At 43.8% G+C, this 15,487-nt stretch overlaps 1 long non-coding RNA gene across 1 annotated transcript in view; it reads left to right on the top strand.

The window, feature by feature from the left end:
• The window catches only part of LOC123455803, a 38,375-nt gene extending 28,140 nt beyond the window's left edge, over positions 1-10,235 (top strand). Inside the window, exon 3 of the long non-coding RNA XR_006634149.1 lies at positions 9,901-10,235. This is a non-coding gene — a long non-coding RNA (uncharacterized LOC123455803). The remainder of the gene's footprint in view (positions 1-9,900) is intronic.
• Positions 10,236-15,487: the final 5,252 nt, after the last annotated feature.

The following is a 15,487-nucleotide window of genomic DNA, read 5'->3' as shown; positions in this document are numbered from 1 at the left end:
CTTAGGCTTCTCAGGCAAGCGCTTAACCACTAAGCCATCTCTCCAGCCCAGACATACTTTTTTTTTTTTTTTGGTTTTTCGAGGGAGGGTCTCACTCTAGTCCAGACTGACCTGGAATTAACTATGTAGTCTCAGGGTGGCTTTGAACTCTCGGCAATCCTCCTACCTCTGCCTCCCAAGTACTGGGATTAAAGGTGTGTGCCACCACGCCTGGCCTCAATATTTTTTAAAATTTTATTATTTATTTATAATGCACATGATTTTAATACCAGCACTTGGAAGGCTGACGCAGGAGGCTTGTGAGTTCAAGCCCAACCTGGGCTACATACTGAGATCTGAGACCCTATCTCCCACGGACATACTCCGAGAGTGTGGTTGCCATTTCCTGCATACTGTTAGCTCCTGCAGGCCTCATGTGCCCAGGGAGGCTCTGTATGATGCCCACTTTCTGTTAACTGGAGGCACTGAGGGGCCAAATTCCCAGCCCCACGGCAACCCTGTGCTCTGAGTGACTCCACGCAGAGGCACAGGTAAGGCTTGCCAAACTGTAGCCATGGCAGCCACAGCTGTTTATGTTGGTGTTTGCCAAGCAACTTTACCAATGTCACCTCACTGATGCTCCTTGACAGGGCAGCCAGCAGCCTGCCTTACAGAGAAGGAGACCAACAAAGCAAGCTGTGGAGCCGGTACAGAGTTACCCAGCTACTGGTCGGGTGTGTGTGTGGGGGCATCTGGGGTGGAGTACTATTGGTCAGTAGATAAATAATTGCTGAAATGCGCTGGAAGAAAAAGCCCACCAAGGGCTCAGCCTTTGGAGCCTGTGTTCCAGCCTCTGCTAAGGTGGGAGAGTAAGGTGGCCCTGGGACCCAGGAGGATAGCCTTGCTTGGTGCTAACCCTCCAGGGTCCACCCCTTCCAACCTTTCCATTCTCCATTATTACTCTGTGTGTGTGTGTATATATATATGTGTGTATGTATGTATGTATGTATGTATGTATATATATTAGTTTTTTGAGGTAGGGTCTCACTCTAGCCCAGGCTGACCTGGAATTCACTATGGAGTCTCAGGATGGCCTCGAACTCAGAGCGATCCTCCTACCTCTGCCTCCCGAGTGCTGGGATTAAAGGCGTGCGCCACCACACCCGGCCTCAATATTTTTTTTTAATTTATTTTTTTATTTATTTGTAAGCAGAAAGAGCAAGAGGGAGCATGGGCGCACCATGGCCTCTAGCCACTGTAAACAAACTCCAGACGCATGTGCCACTTTGTGCATCGGTCATTACATGGGTATGGGGAACCGAACCCTGATTGTTAGGCTTTGCAGACAAGTGTCTGAACCGCTGAGCCATCTCCCTAGCTCCCACCTATCTTTTATGAAACTTTATTTATTTGAGAGACAGAGAGAGAGAGAGAGAGAGAGAGAGAGAGAGAGAGAGAGGAGGGAGGAAGTGTGTATGTGTGGGTACAGCAGGGCCTCCTGCCATAGCAACTGAACTCCAGCCACATGCACCATTTTGTGCATCTGGCTTTATGTGGGCACTGGAGAATTGAACCTGGGCAAGCAACCACCTTTAACTGTTGATCCATCTCTCCAGCCTTCTTCTTCTTTTTTTTATTATAATGTCAATGCTGTTGAGAAGTAACTTAAAGACTGAATCCATTTCAATTGTACAATTCAGTGATTATTATTATTATTGTTACTATTATTATCTTGGTACTGGGAGAGGACCCTGGACCTCATGCTTGCTAGGCAAGCACTCTGCCACTGTGATATTTTATTAATTAATTAATTAATTAATTTATCAGAGAAAGAGGGAGAAAGAAAGAGAGAGAATGAGACAGAGAGAATGGGTGCACCAGGGCTTCCAGCCAGTGCAAATGAACTCCGGATGCTTGCGCCCCCTTGTGCATCTGGCTAACGTGAGTCCTGGGGAATCAAACCTGGGTCCTTTGGCTTTGCAGGCGAAGGCCTTAACCGCTAAGCCATCTCTCCACCCCCACTGTGATACTTTTAAAAGCTTTCTTTATTGACAATTTTCATGTACATATGTACAAAGTATACTTTTTTCTTTGATCTCTTTAAGGAGAGAGAGAGAGAATGGGCACTCCAGGACCTCCAGTCCCCGCAAACAAACTCCAGAAGCATGTGCCACCTCATGCATGTAGCTTATGTGGGTCCTGGGGAATTGAACCTGTCCTTTGGCTTTGCAGCAAATGCCTTCACTGCTAAGCTATCTTTCCAGGCCTAAAAAGTGTTTTTTTTTTTTTTTTTTTTTTTTTTTGAGGTAGGGTCTCACTCTGGCCCAGGCTGACCTGGAATTCACTGTGTATTTTTAGGATGACCTTGATCTCGATCTCACGGCGATCCACCTACCTCTGCCTCCTGAGTGCTGGGATTAAAGGCTTGCGCCACCATGCCCGGCTTTGAAAAGTTTTTGTAACTGACAATTTTCCTACATTTTCATAATGTATCTTGATCATATTTACCTCCTGTTGCCTTCTTTTGTTTCGCCTTCCCCACACCCTTTCCATTGAAAACCTTCTTCTTTCTATCTAGTCCTGTTTTGATGGGGTTTTTTGCTCTGTATTGTTTTCTGCCTCCTCTATTATTCACGACAGAATGGTGAAGGGCTTAATACTGTGCCGGTCTTGTGTAGGTAGCTGTAGCTATTGTGAGGTCATGAATGTGAAGGCCACTTCGTGTCCAGAGGACAGCATTCCAAAGCACTCCTCCCCATCCTCTGGCCCTTACATTCTTTCTGCCCCCTCTTCTAGAAAGTTCCCTGAGCCTTGAAGGGTGTGACAGAGATGTGTCATAAGTGTGGACCCTTTTAAATTGCTGGCTACTGTTTTGGTGAATGGGCACACCACAGTTGGTTTTTCCATCCACCCATCAGCTTACATGTGGGTTGTTCCCATTTTCTGACTCATGCGCCCCCTTGTGCATCTGGTTTACATGGGTCCTGGAGAATCGAACTGAGGTCCTTTGGCTTTGCAGGCAAGTGCCTTAACTGCTAAGCCATCTCTCCATACCCCGGTCACTTTCTTTCCTTTTTTTTTTTTCGAGGTAGGGTCTCGCTCTAGCCTAGGCTGATCTGGAATTCACTATGTAGTTTCAGCGTGGCCTTGAACTCAGGGCGATCCTTCTACTTCTGCCTCCCGAATGCTGGGATTAAAGGTGTGCGCCACCACACCCGGTTCCCAGTCACTTTCTTTGGGATTTTTGCTTGTTTGTTTGTTTGTTTGTTTTTTGAGGTAGGGTCTCGCTCTAGTCAAAGCTGACCTGGAATTCACTATGTAATTTTAGGGTGGCCTTGAATTCACGGCAATCCACCTACCTCTGCCTCCTGAGCGCTAGGATTAAAGGCGTGCTCCACCATGCCCGGCGGGGTCCGGTCACTTTCTTAATGGAATCATTTAAAGAGCAAAGGTCCAACTGATGAGGTTTTGCCTGTATGATGAGTGTTTCTCATGATTCTTTAAGAAACCTTTGCCTGCCAACTTTTCTCCTAGATGTTTGATAACTTTAGATATTTTTGTTTTGTTTTGCTTTATCAAGGTAGGGTCTCACTCTAGCCCAGGCTGGCCTAGAACTTGCTCTGTAGTTCCAAGCTATCCTTAATCTCACTGTCACCTGTTGTGGTGGCGCATGCCGGTAGGATATTGCTGAAGAGGCAGAGGCAGGAGGATCAGGAGTTCGAGGCCAGCCTTAATCCCACAGTGATTCTCCTACCTTTGCCTCCTGAGTGCTGGGATGAAAGAAGTGCCCCAGCACACCCAGAAACTATAGATTTTTTTTGTGGTGAGAAGTGTATGGTCCACTTTGGGTTTGTTCTTGTGGGTGGTGTGAAGCTCAGGGGAGGCTCACGCAGATAACCATCTGTTTTGTCTTCTATGTCTGTGGCCACATTTCAAAAAATATATTTTATTTATTTAGTTATTTGAGAGAGAGGGAGACAGACACACAGACAATAGGCATGCCAGGTCCTTCAGCCAATGCAAATGAACTCCAGATACATGCGCCCCCTTGTGTATCTGGCTAGTGTGGGTCCTGGGGAATTGAACTGAGGTCCTTTGGCTTTGCAGGTAAATGCCTTAACTGCTAAGTCATCCCTCCAGCCCTGTGTGGCCACTTTTGATTGCTGTCTTTGGTCATGGTTCTTAACTCTGATTTCTATTCTTGTTCTGCCTTTTGTGTTTATTTTTATTTTTAAAAACTTTTATTTATGAGAGAGAGAATGGGTACCAAGACCTCTTGCCACTGTAGAGGAACACTAAACACATGCACTGCTTTGTGCATCTGGCTTTTTTGTGGGTGGCTGGGAAGTCAAACCCTGGATAGCAGGCTTTGTAAGCCAGTACTTCTAACTGCTGACCCATCTCCACAGCCCTCTTTTGGTTTTTTTTTCTGATTTATTTTTATTTATTATTTAAGAGAGAGAGAGAGAGAGAGAGAGAATGGACACACCATGCCTCTAGTCACTGCCAACGAACTCCAGACACATGTGCCACCATGTGCATCTGGCTTATGTGGACCTGAAGAATTGAACCTGGGTCCTTAGGCTTCACAGGCAAGTGCCTTAACCACTAATCCATCTCTCCAGCCCTTTAAAATGTTTTATTTTTCTGATTTATTTTATTTATGGTTTGATTAAAAAAATTGTTTTTTGAGGTAGAATATCATTATAGCCCAGGCTGACCTGGAATTCACTATGTAGTCTCAGGGTGGCTTTGAACTCACCATGATCCTCCTACCTCTGCCTCCCGAGTGCTGGGATCAGAGGCGTATACCACTATGTCTGGCTATGTTTTGATTTTTAAAATATTTTATTTATATTTATTTATTTGAGAGAGAAAGAAAGAGAATAGGTGTACCATGGCATGCAAGCCATTGCAAACAAACTTCAGAAGCATGCAACACCCTGTGCATCCAGCTCACATGGGTCCTAGGGAATCAAACCAAGGTCCTTTGGCTTTGCAGGGAAGTGCCTTAACCACTTAACCATCTCTCCAGCCCAGTTTTTAAAAAAATATTTATTTGGACCTCTGATTCTCTCGAGCCCTCTTATTCTCTCCCTGGGGTATATAATTCCTTTTTTCTTTTCCCTCTTTCGCTACCTCCCTGCTTTACCTTTCCCCCGCTCTCTTGATGAGGTTCTTAATATATTGCCTAGGTTGGTCTTGAACTCCTGGCACCTGAGAAGCTGGGACTACAAGCGCCCATACCAGACACACGATATACATTTGCTGCTATTCTGATTCCATTTTCAAATAAGATGACACTCTGTCACCCTCAGTGCAAATCCATTATAATAAAGTATTCCTGGCTTCCCTTCTCTTATCTCTAGTGACACTGTTGTCTTCTAAATTGTCATCCTTGAATACGTTGTTGCTGTTATTTTGAACAAACTGTCACCTGTTGTATAAATTATGAATAAGATAAAATGTTTCTTTTACCCTTATTTACTTCTTTTTCTGTGTTACTTTGCCTTTCTTTATGTAGATCTGAGGGTTTAAAATATTTTTTTAAGGGGCTGGAGAGATGGCTTAGCGGTTAAGCGCTTGCCTGTGAAGCCTGAGGACCCCGGTTCAAGGCTCGATTCTCCAGGACCCACGTTAGCCAGATGCACAAGGGGGCACACGCGTCTGGAGTTCGTTTGCAGTGGCTGGAGGCCCTGGCATGCCCATTCTCTCTCTCTATCTGCCTCTTTCTCTCTCTCTCTCTGTCGCTCTCAAATAAGTAAAAATTTAAAAAAAATATTTTTTAAAATTTATTTGAGGGGGGAAGGGAGAGGCAGACAGAAAGAGAGGGAGTAAGGGCATACCAAGGCCTCCTGTCACTGCGAACAAACTGCAGATGCATGCACTAATTTGTGTGTCTGGCTTTAGGTGGGTACTGGGGAATTGAAGTCGGGTCATTAGGCTTTGCATGCAAATGTCTTAACCATTGAGCAATCTCTCCAGCCCTAGATCTGAGGTCTTAAAGGATTTAAATTTCTTAAAATTTGTATTTTTTTATGAGAGAGAGAGAGAAAGAGAGGGAATGGGCATACCAGGGTCTCTAGCTACTGTAAACAAACTCCAGATGCATTCCCCACCATGTGTGTCTGGTTTATGTGGGTCCTGGGGAATCTAACTTGGGTCCTTAAGAGCTAAGCCATCTCTCCAGCCCACAGATCTAAGGAATTTTTTTAAAATTTTAATTAATTTATTTTTATTGACAACTTCCATAATTGTAAACAATATCCCATGGTAATTCTCTCCCTCCCCCCTCTTTCCCCTTTGAAATTTCACTCTCCATCATATCCCCTCCTCAATCAGTCTCTTTTGTTTTGATGTCATGATCTTTTCCTCCTATTATGATGGTCTTGTGTAGGTAGTGTCAGGCACTGTGAGGTCATGGATATCCAGGCTATTTGGTGTCTGGAGAAGCACATTGTAGGAGTCCTACCCTTCCTTTGGCTCTGACATTCTTTCTGCCACCTCTTCCGCAATGAATCCTGAGCCTTGGAAGGTGTGATAGAGATGTTTCAGTACTGAGCACTCCTCTGTCACTTCTTCTCAGCACCATGGTGCCTGAGTCATCCCAAGGTCACTGCCACCTGAAAAGAGAAGCTTCTCTAACCAAAAGTGAGAGTAGCATTAATATATGTGAACATTAAGAGAAGTGCTTACTGTGTGGTTTGGTGAGCATAATATATACATCTAGCCAGACACCAGCAGACATTACACCCCTAGGGCTCATGACTACCCCTGTTTTAAGTTTTCAGTATCCTTCCCATGAAGCGGGCCTCCAGTCCAATTAGAGGATGGTTGTTTTCCCCCATAACAGACATGCCACTATTGCACCTGTTGGCTCATTTGGCCTGGCTGGCCAAATTTAAGGCTTTCAGTGTCCACTGTTGAGTACATTCACTGGTGATTTCTCTGTCCCGTTGAACTGCATGCAGCATGACTCTTTACGGCTTTCTATCAGATGGTCTACATGCAGGAGGTTTTCAGATCAGTTCTAGCAGGATTTCTCAGTGACCTTGCAATCCAAGTATGTGGACTCTTCAGCAATAAGGTCTTATCATCTATTCCTGGTGGGAAACCAAGGGCCTCCGCAATGGCCTGTAATGTTTTAGGGGCATCAGGGACCTCCCTGGCCAACAACTCATTGGAAGATATCCCATCCCTGGCACTGAAAATTTTCTAGTAACAATCTATGGCTTCTGAGTGTTCCATTGACCAAAAAGTAGGTTTCTGTATGACTTATTCATATTTTCTTAGATTTTGATTAGCCTCCCTCCACCTTTCCTTTACTCAATCTCTTCCCCTGACCTCACTTAGGCCTTTCACCTCCATTAATCTGTTCTTCTACTTACATATATACAATACCATCCTATCAAGTTCCTCCTACCTCCCTTTCTATTCTCTTTAAATCTCCTTTCTAGCTTAGTGTCCTCTGCCACTGAGTTTTATTCCTGCTCACATAGAAGGTCTGAGGTTTTTAAGCTGAATCATTCTCTTTCTCTCCAAAGAACTTTTTTCAGAATACAATACAAGGCAGGTTTACTGGAGACAAATTACTTCCATTTTTATTTATCTGAGGAAATCTTTACTTTTATTTATGTTCTATGTGTGAAGGTGTGTATGGGTTTGTCACAGCACATGTGTGGAGGTCTGAGGACAGACAATCTCTGGGTGTTTATCCTCCCCTTCCACTTGGCATGAAGCAAGGTCTCCCTTGTTTGTTTTTTAAATATGACAGAGAGAAAGAGACAGATTATATATATATGGAGAGAGAGAGAGAGAGAGAGAGAGAGAGAGAGAGAGAGAGAGAGAGAGAGGGGGAGAATGGACACACCAGTGGCTCCAAGCCACTGTACATGAACTCCAGGCTCATGCACCATCTTGTGCATCTGGCTTTATGTGGATTCTGGGGAATTGTAGGCACGTGCCTTAACTGCTGAGCCATCTCTCCAGTCCCCCTTGTTTGTTTTTTGCTGCTTAGCATACACTAGTCCAGCTGGTCCACAAATGTCTATCTTGGCTCCATTTTCCATTGCTGTGGGCACACTGGGATTGCAGAATCGTGTGCCACTTCGTGTTAGGCTTTTCATGGGTGACGGGGAATTGAACTCAAGCTGGCAGGCTTTGCAAGCAAGTGCCTTTAACTGCTGAGCCATCTCCTCAGCCCCTTTATTCACGTTTGAAGGCTAATTTGGCAGGATGCGGAGTTCTTCCTTGCTACTTTCCTCCCAACAGTTTAAATATTTTATCCCACTCTCTTTTTGCATAAGTGGTTTCTGAGAAGTGCAATTGCATTTGAATCCTTTCTCCCATCCCTAAGAGTTTTCTTTTCTTCTGGCTTGTTTCAGGATTTTTTTTTTCTTTATATTTGATTTTCTGCAGTTTGACTGTGACAATGGAGCTTTTTTGGAATCCATTCTACTTACTGTCCTTTGAGCTTCCTGGACCTGCTTGTGGTATCTGATGTCGATTCTGGGAAATGCTCAGCCATTACTGCTTCAAAAGTTGCTTCTGTTTTCTGTGTCCTCTCTCTCTGCCACACTCACTGCAAGGGTGTCGCCCTGACACTTCTTGGACATTCTTCTACCCATTTCTTTCAGTCTCGTTCCACTTAGCTTTCCAGTGTTTCTGCTGTCATTTGCTCACGCTGAGATCGTCCTTCCTTGACTTCTCACAAGCTCAATAAAGGCATTCTTATTTCCATTAGAGTGCCTTTTGATTTCTAGCTTCTCTTTTTATTTCCTTGTTAGAATTTCCAAGGCACTGCTTATGCATCTGTTCTGACACGCTGTCTACTTTCTTTCTTAGATCTCTTAACATGGTGACTTCCAGTTTATGGTCTGATAATTCAGATAGCCCTGTCATGTCTGCATCACATTCCTGTGTTTTCACTACATTTTCAAGCTGTGTGTATACGTGTATGTGTGTGCACGTGTGCATACCAGGGCCACCACAAACAAACACCAGACACCTGTGTTCAGTTTACATGGCTGACTTGGGAACTTGAACGCAGGTCAGTAGGCTTTGCAAGCAGGTACTTTGGGCCGCTGAGCCATCCCCCAAGGCCCTGTAAACTTTGTTGTTGTTGTTGATTTTGACAGCTGGGCTTTATGGATTGTTAAAGCACCCCAGAACTGATTCCCACAGAGGTTTGTGCACACGGGTGTCTGCTCTGGGGACTGGGACTGACTATCCATCTACTCATGTCTCTCACTCGGAGGATGGTAGTTTGTCTGCGCTTTCAATCCTGCGATGGATCTAAGAAGAGTCATTGATTTCTGTGTGGCTGTTTTGTTTTTCTTTCCATTAGAAAGATGGGAGTGACAAATTTCCAACTTACGTGCTACAATGGAAGTCTGACATCCATTTGTCTCACACTTTCTTACAAACATTATCTTTTACTCACAGAATACCCGTGTCGCTTTTTTTTTTTTTTTTGAGGTAGGGTCTCACTCTAGCCCAGGCTGTCCTGGAATTCACTCTGTGGTCTCAGGGTGGCCTCGAACTCATGGTGATCCTCCTACCTCTGCTTCCAGAGTGCTGGGATTCAGAGCGTGCACCTCCACGCCCGGCTCCGTGTCACTTCTGTAAAACTCAGTTGCATATGTATGTGCCTGTTTGGGGAACTTCCTTCTCCGCTGTTGACTACCCTTAAGATACATACTTCATACTTAGATCATTCCTTATATCCATACCCCATGTTCGTGATTACTGTAACTGCTTAGTCTTGTTTTCAGGTAACACAAGTTCTCCAAATAAGTTTTTTTTTCTTTTTTTTTTTAAAAAAAAACTATTATTTTTGGCTATTCTAGGAGGTTCTTTTCAATTTCATCTAAGTTTTAGAATTAGCCTATAAATTTCTGTATCTAAAAATTTCTGTTGCAGACCTGCATAATATTGAGCCTACCAGCAAGTTGCCATGGATAATGGAGGAAGGCCAAAAGGAAAAAAATGACGTCAAAATAGAAGAGGGACTATTTGGGAAAAGAAGGGGTTCCATGGAAGGAGGGACAAAAGAAAATAGCGGGAGGGAGTTCTTATCAAAATACATTATTTAGCCCAGCTTGGTGGCACACGCCTTTAATGCCAATATTAGGGAGGCTGAGGTAGGAGGATTATTGTGAGTTCCAGGCCAGCTTGGGGTTAAAGTGAGACCCTACCTCAAAAAACCTATGTGTATGCATGAAAACTGTCACTAAAAAGTTAAGTGGTTAAAAAAAAGAAGAAATAAAAAGAGACAAAAAGGACAAATTTCTGTTGAGTTTAAAAATTTTTTTATTAGTATTTAGTGGGTTTTTTTTTTTTGTACCATATCTGTCTGATGTTTGAGGTAGGCTAATGTTGGCCTCATGGACCGAGTTGGGAAGCCTTCTATTTGTTCTGTGGTTTGAAAGAATTTTTTGCTTAATTGACATTATTTGTTACTTAAAAGTTTGATAAAAACCACCATGAAGCTATATGGGCCTGGAGCCTCCTTGTGGGAAGGCTCTGTGAATTCAATTTTAGTAGTAGATGTGGAGTTATGTGTTTTTATGTCAAAATTCTATTTTATGCCTTTCAAGGAATTTGTCTGTTTTATTTAAGACACCAAAGTGACTATCTCAAAGTTATTTAAAGTCTGCTTTTATAATTCTTTTGACATCTGTGAAACCTGTAGCGGTGACCTCCCTTTGATTCCTGATGTTGACGATTTGTGTTTTATTTCTTTTCTCTTGGCCAGCCTCCCTTGAGGTTCATTGATTTTTACTGATCTTTTCACGGAGTTGCTTCAGTATGTGTCCACGTTCTAGCTCATTGATTTCTATTCTTTATTATTTTACTCCTTCTACATACTGGGATTTTTTTGTTTTGTTTTTATTTGTTTGTTTTGAGGCAGAATCTTACTCTAGCCCAGACTAGCCTTGACCTCACAGCAAGCCTCCTATCTCTGCTTCCCAAGTACTGTGAGGTTACAGTTGTGAGCCGCCCTACCTGGCTACATACTTGGGTTTTAATGTGGTTTTCTCTTCCCTTCTCTTCTCTTCTCTTCTCTTCTCTTCTCTTCTCTTCTCTTCTCTTCTCTTCTCTTCTCTTCTCTTCTCTTCTCTTCTCTTCTCTTCTCTTCTCTTCTCTTCTCTTCTCTTCTCTTTCCTTCCTTCCTTCCTTCCTTCCTTCCTTCCTTCCTTCCTTCCTTCCTTCCTTCCTTCCTCCCTTCCTCCCTCCCTTTCTTTCTTTCTTCTTCTTCTTCTTCCTTCTTCCTTCTTCTCTTCTCTTCTCTTCTCTTCTCTTCTCTTCTTTCTTTCTTTCCTTCTTTCTTTTGATTTTTGTTTGTTTGTTTGTTTGTTTGAGGTAGGGTCTACTGTAGCCCAGGCTGACCTGGAATTCACTATGTAGTCTCACGGTGGCCTTGAACTCATGGTGATTCTCTTATCTCTGCCTCCTGGGATTAAAGGCATGTGCCACCACGCCCGGCTTGCTTGCCTGCCTGCATCCTCCCTCCCTCCCTCTTTCCTTCTTTCTTTCTCTCTCTCTCTCTTTCTTTCTTTCTTTCTTTCTTTCTTTGTTTTGGTTTTGCAAGGTAGGGTCTCTCTCTAGCCCAGGCTGACCTGGAACTCACTCTGTAGTCTCAGGTTGGTCTCAAACTCACAACGATTCTCCTACTTTACTTCCTGAGTGCTGGGCATGAATGAGTGCACCACCATGCCTAGCTTGGTTTTCTTTATTGGCTCAAAGGTGTATCATGCATCCCTAAGTCCACCCCCAAATTCCAGGATTTCCTAGGAAGAGGGTCAGGACATAGTGTAGATCTGACTTACTCTTGGGACTTCACAACGGAGGAGTCAAAGCAAAATTTCACAAGGGGTGAAATTCAAAGGAAACCAGACACAGTGTGTGCTCAGGGTGACGTCACAGAGCTTGTGCTTCCACGTGTCAGCCTCGAAGTGTGACAGGCAGTGCTGTGTGTCAGAAAAGCTTTGTAGAGGGTCCTACGCCTGGGGACTTTGTCACCGCGGAGGCTCCTGCTGCATAACACACCGGCAGGAAACAGTGCCCGTGTAAGCCACAGTCTTTACAAAAGCAATTTAAGGATAATTAGACACTTCACAGGAACTAATGGGAACCTTGTTAAATCCACGTTGCCACGGGCCAGCCAAAAGTCAACTCTAGGACTTCCAATCTGACGCTGCTGTATTAACTCATTTCTTCCTAGATGTTTTGATTTTGTCTAATCCAAGGATATATAAGGCTATACATTGCCCATCAGTTGTACTTTTGGCTGTACCCCACAAGTATTGATAAATTATTATTATTGTTATTATTATTTTTGTTTTTTGTTTTTCGAGGTAGGGTCTCACTCTAGCTCAGGCTGACCTGGAATTCACTGTGAAGTCTCAGGGTGGCCTCGAACTCATGGTGATCCTCCTACCTCTGCCTCCCGAGTGCTGGGATTAAAGGCGTGCGCCACCACACTGAGCCCTATTGATAAATTATTTTCTTTTTGAGGCAAGCCCAACAGACTGGCCTTTTGTTTGTTGGTTGGGTTTTTGTTTTTTGTTATGAGAGACAATCGAACTTCAGGTGCAATGCCATTTAGTGCGCCTGTAAGACCTTGAACGCTTGACACCTGGAGTATCAAACGTGGGTCCTCAGGCTTCTCAGGCAAGCGTCTTCACTGCTAAGCCATCTCTCCAGCCCCTTGTTTTCCTTTTTAATTAAGTTTTTAATTAAGTTCACAATATTTTCATGGGTAGGGGAGATGGCTCAGCAGTTAAAGAGACTTGCTTGTGAAACCTGCCTGCCCTGGTTTGATACCCCAGTACCCACAGCCCAGATGCACAAAGTGCTGCATACATTTGGAGTTCATTGGTAGCTTCCAGAGGCTCTGGCATGCCTATACTCACTTATTATCTCTCTCTCAAATACATAAAAAGACGTAAATCCCAGCACTCGGGAGGCACAGGTAGGAGGATCACCATAAGTTTGAGGCTACCCTGAGACTACATAGTGAATTCCAGGTCAATCTCGACTAGAGTAAAAACCTACCTCAGAAACAACAACAAAAATTTTCTAATTTCCTTCATAATTTCTGTTGCCCTTTCTTCAAGCTCATAGATCTTTTATTTCCTTGTGTGTTATGTGCTATTTATTACTTTCTGTGAAGCCAGGCATGGCAGTGCATGCCTTGTGATCCCAGCACTTAGGAGGTTGAGGCAGGAGATTGCTACAAATTTGAGATCAGCCTGGGATATAGTGTGAAACCCCATTTCAACACACGCACGCACACACATACACACACACATACCAATAATGATAATGATTCGTTTCTGTGAAATTTCCATCTCACACCTTATATTTTTATGGTCTAGTAAGTTTATGTTTTTTAAAAAAAATTCATGAATTTTAAAAAATATTTTATGTTTATTTATTTATTTTATTTGACAGAGAAAGAGAGAGAGAGACAGAGAGGATAGGTGCACCAGGGCCTCCAGCCACTGCAAATGAACTCCAGACACGTGCGTCCCCTTGTGCATCTTGCTAACGTGGGTTGTGGGGACTGGAACCAGGGTCCTTTGGCTTTGCAGGCAAACGCCTTAACCGCTAAGCCATCCCTCCAGCTCAAAAATTCATGACTTTTTTATGGTGATTGTTTCATATCTTTGTGTAATCATTCCACAGATTCTCTTGTGTGGTTCTGTTTCTATCACGTCACTTCCCCTCTGGCTTCAGGTTATGTTGTCGGGTTTTCTTGCCTGTCTGGCAGCGGTTTTTTTTGCATCCTGGACATTGTGCTGTTCCACTGCTGTCTGGGTTTGGCTTTGAAGGTGGTTGGCGGCTCATGGATCAGTCTGTTCCTTTTTAAAAAAATGTTTATTATTTTATTTTTATTTATTTATTTGACAGAGAAAGAGGGAGAGAGAAAGAGAGAAAGAGAAACAGAGAGAGAGAGAGAATGGGTGCGCCAGGGCCTCCAGCCACTGCAAATGAACTCCAGACACATGCACCCCCGTGTACATCTGGCTTAGGTGGGTCCTGGGGAATTGAACCAGGGTCCTCTGGCTTTGCAGGCAAACGCCTTAACTGTTAAGCCATTTCTCCAGTCTTATTTTATTTATTTGTTTATTTATTTATTTGAGAGAGAGAAAGAGGGAGAGAGAGAGAGATTGAGAATGGGTGCACCAGAACCTGCAGCCACTACAAATGAACTCCAGATCCTTTGTTTTTTGCAGGTAAACACCTTAACCACTAAGTCATCTCTCCAGCCCCCACTTTTTTTTTTTTTATAGTAAGGCTAACTAATCCCTGATTGCTCTAGCACGGCAAGAAGTAGACATTATTGGCCACCGCCCCCTCAACCCGACTCTCAGCCCAATGTTTGTGATGAGGTGCAGACAAGGGCATCCTACAAGATTGGCTTTGCGGGCGTGATGCGTATTCAGGACCCATTCAACAATGGTGAATGGATGCACCCATGTGGGAGGGTTAGCGGTGAGCCAAGGGTGTCGACATGGATGCATCTGCAAAGGATCCCGGTGGTCTAGGGAGACCATAGCAACCGTTGTCATAACTATGATGACAATAATATGTAACTGATTAATTTTCATATAGCAGGTAGCATCCTAAGCTCTTTTAATGAATTACCTCATTTATTCCTCCAGCCAGCTCATGAGCTACAGTTGCTAGGGATTAAATGTCCCATGCATTTTTTTTGTGAATGTGTTCCCTAATTACCTCTCAATGACACTATGTGTTAGGGACTGTAATCACGCTTACTTTACAGATCAGGAAACTGAGGTACAGAGAAGGCCAATGACACACAGTCACTTTGTCATTATCATACTAATGCTACCTGCAGACCCTAGTTGTTTTAGTGCTCACAGCCCAGTGGCCAGGGGTCCAGTACTGCCTGTCAGTCAAGCAGGGTCTACTTTGGTTTTTTTAAGGTGTACACTACCACGCCTGACTTTTTTTTTAAAGATATGGTTTTAAACATTTTACTTATCTATTTATTTGTTTGAGATAGAGAGAGAGAGAGAGGGAGAGAGAGAGAGAGAGAATGGGTGCACCAGGGCATCCAGTCACTGCAAATGAACTCCAGACTCATGAGCCCCCTTGTGCATCAGACCTACGTGGGTCCTGGGGAATGGAGCCTCGAACTGAGATCCTTGGGCTTCACAGACAAGCGCTTAACCACTAAGCCATCTCTCCACCCCACTTTCCTTTTTTTTTTTTTTTTTTAAATGTGTGTGTGTGTGTGTGTATCAGGGAACATCCCCTAGGTGTTTGGGCTGCCCCTCAGCCTTCTGTGAGACTTCTTACTGTGGCAAATAAAGTCCAGTTTAACTGTCCCATGAGCTTCAGATTATCCCGCTCTACTTCCCATTGTCATAGGTGCTTTGGGATCACTGACACGTGTCTGGCTTTACACGAATGCTAAGTAGGCTCAAACTTGGGTTGACGGGCTTTGCAAGCAAGTGCCTTTAACCTCTGAACC

The sequence above is a fragment of the Jaculus jaculus genome, chromosome 18, assembly GCF_020740685.1.
Source record: "Jaculus jaculus isolate mJacJac1 chromosome 18, mJacJac1.mat.Y.cur, whole genome shotgun sequence".
NCBI lineage: Eukaryota > Metazoa > Chordata > Mammalia > Rodentia > Dipodidae > Jaculus > Jaculus jaculus.
Note: the sequence above shows the minus strand (reverse complement) of the source record. Positions and strands in the feature narration are given on the sequence as shown.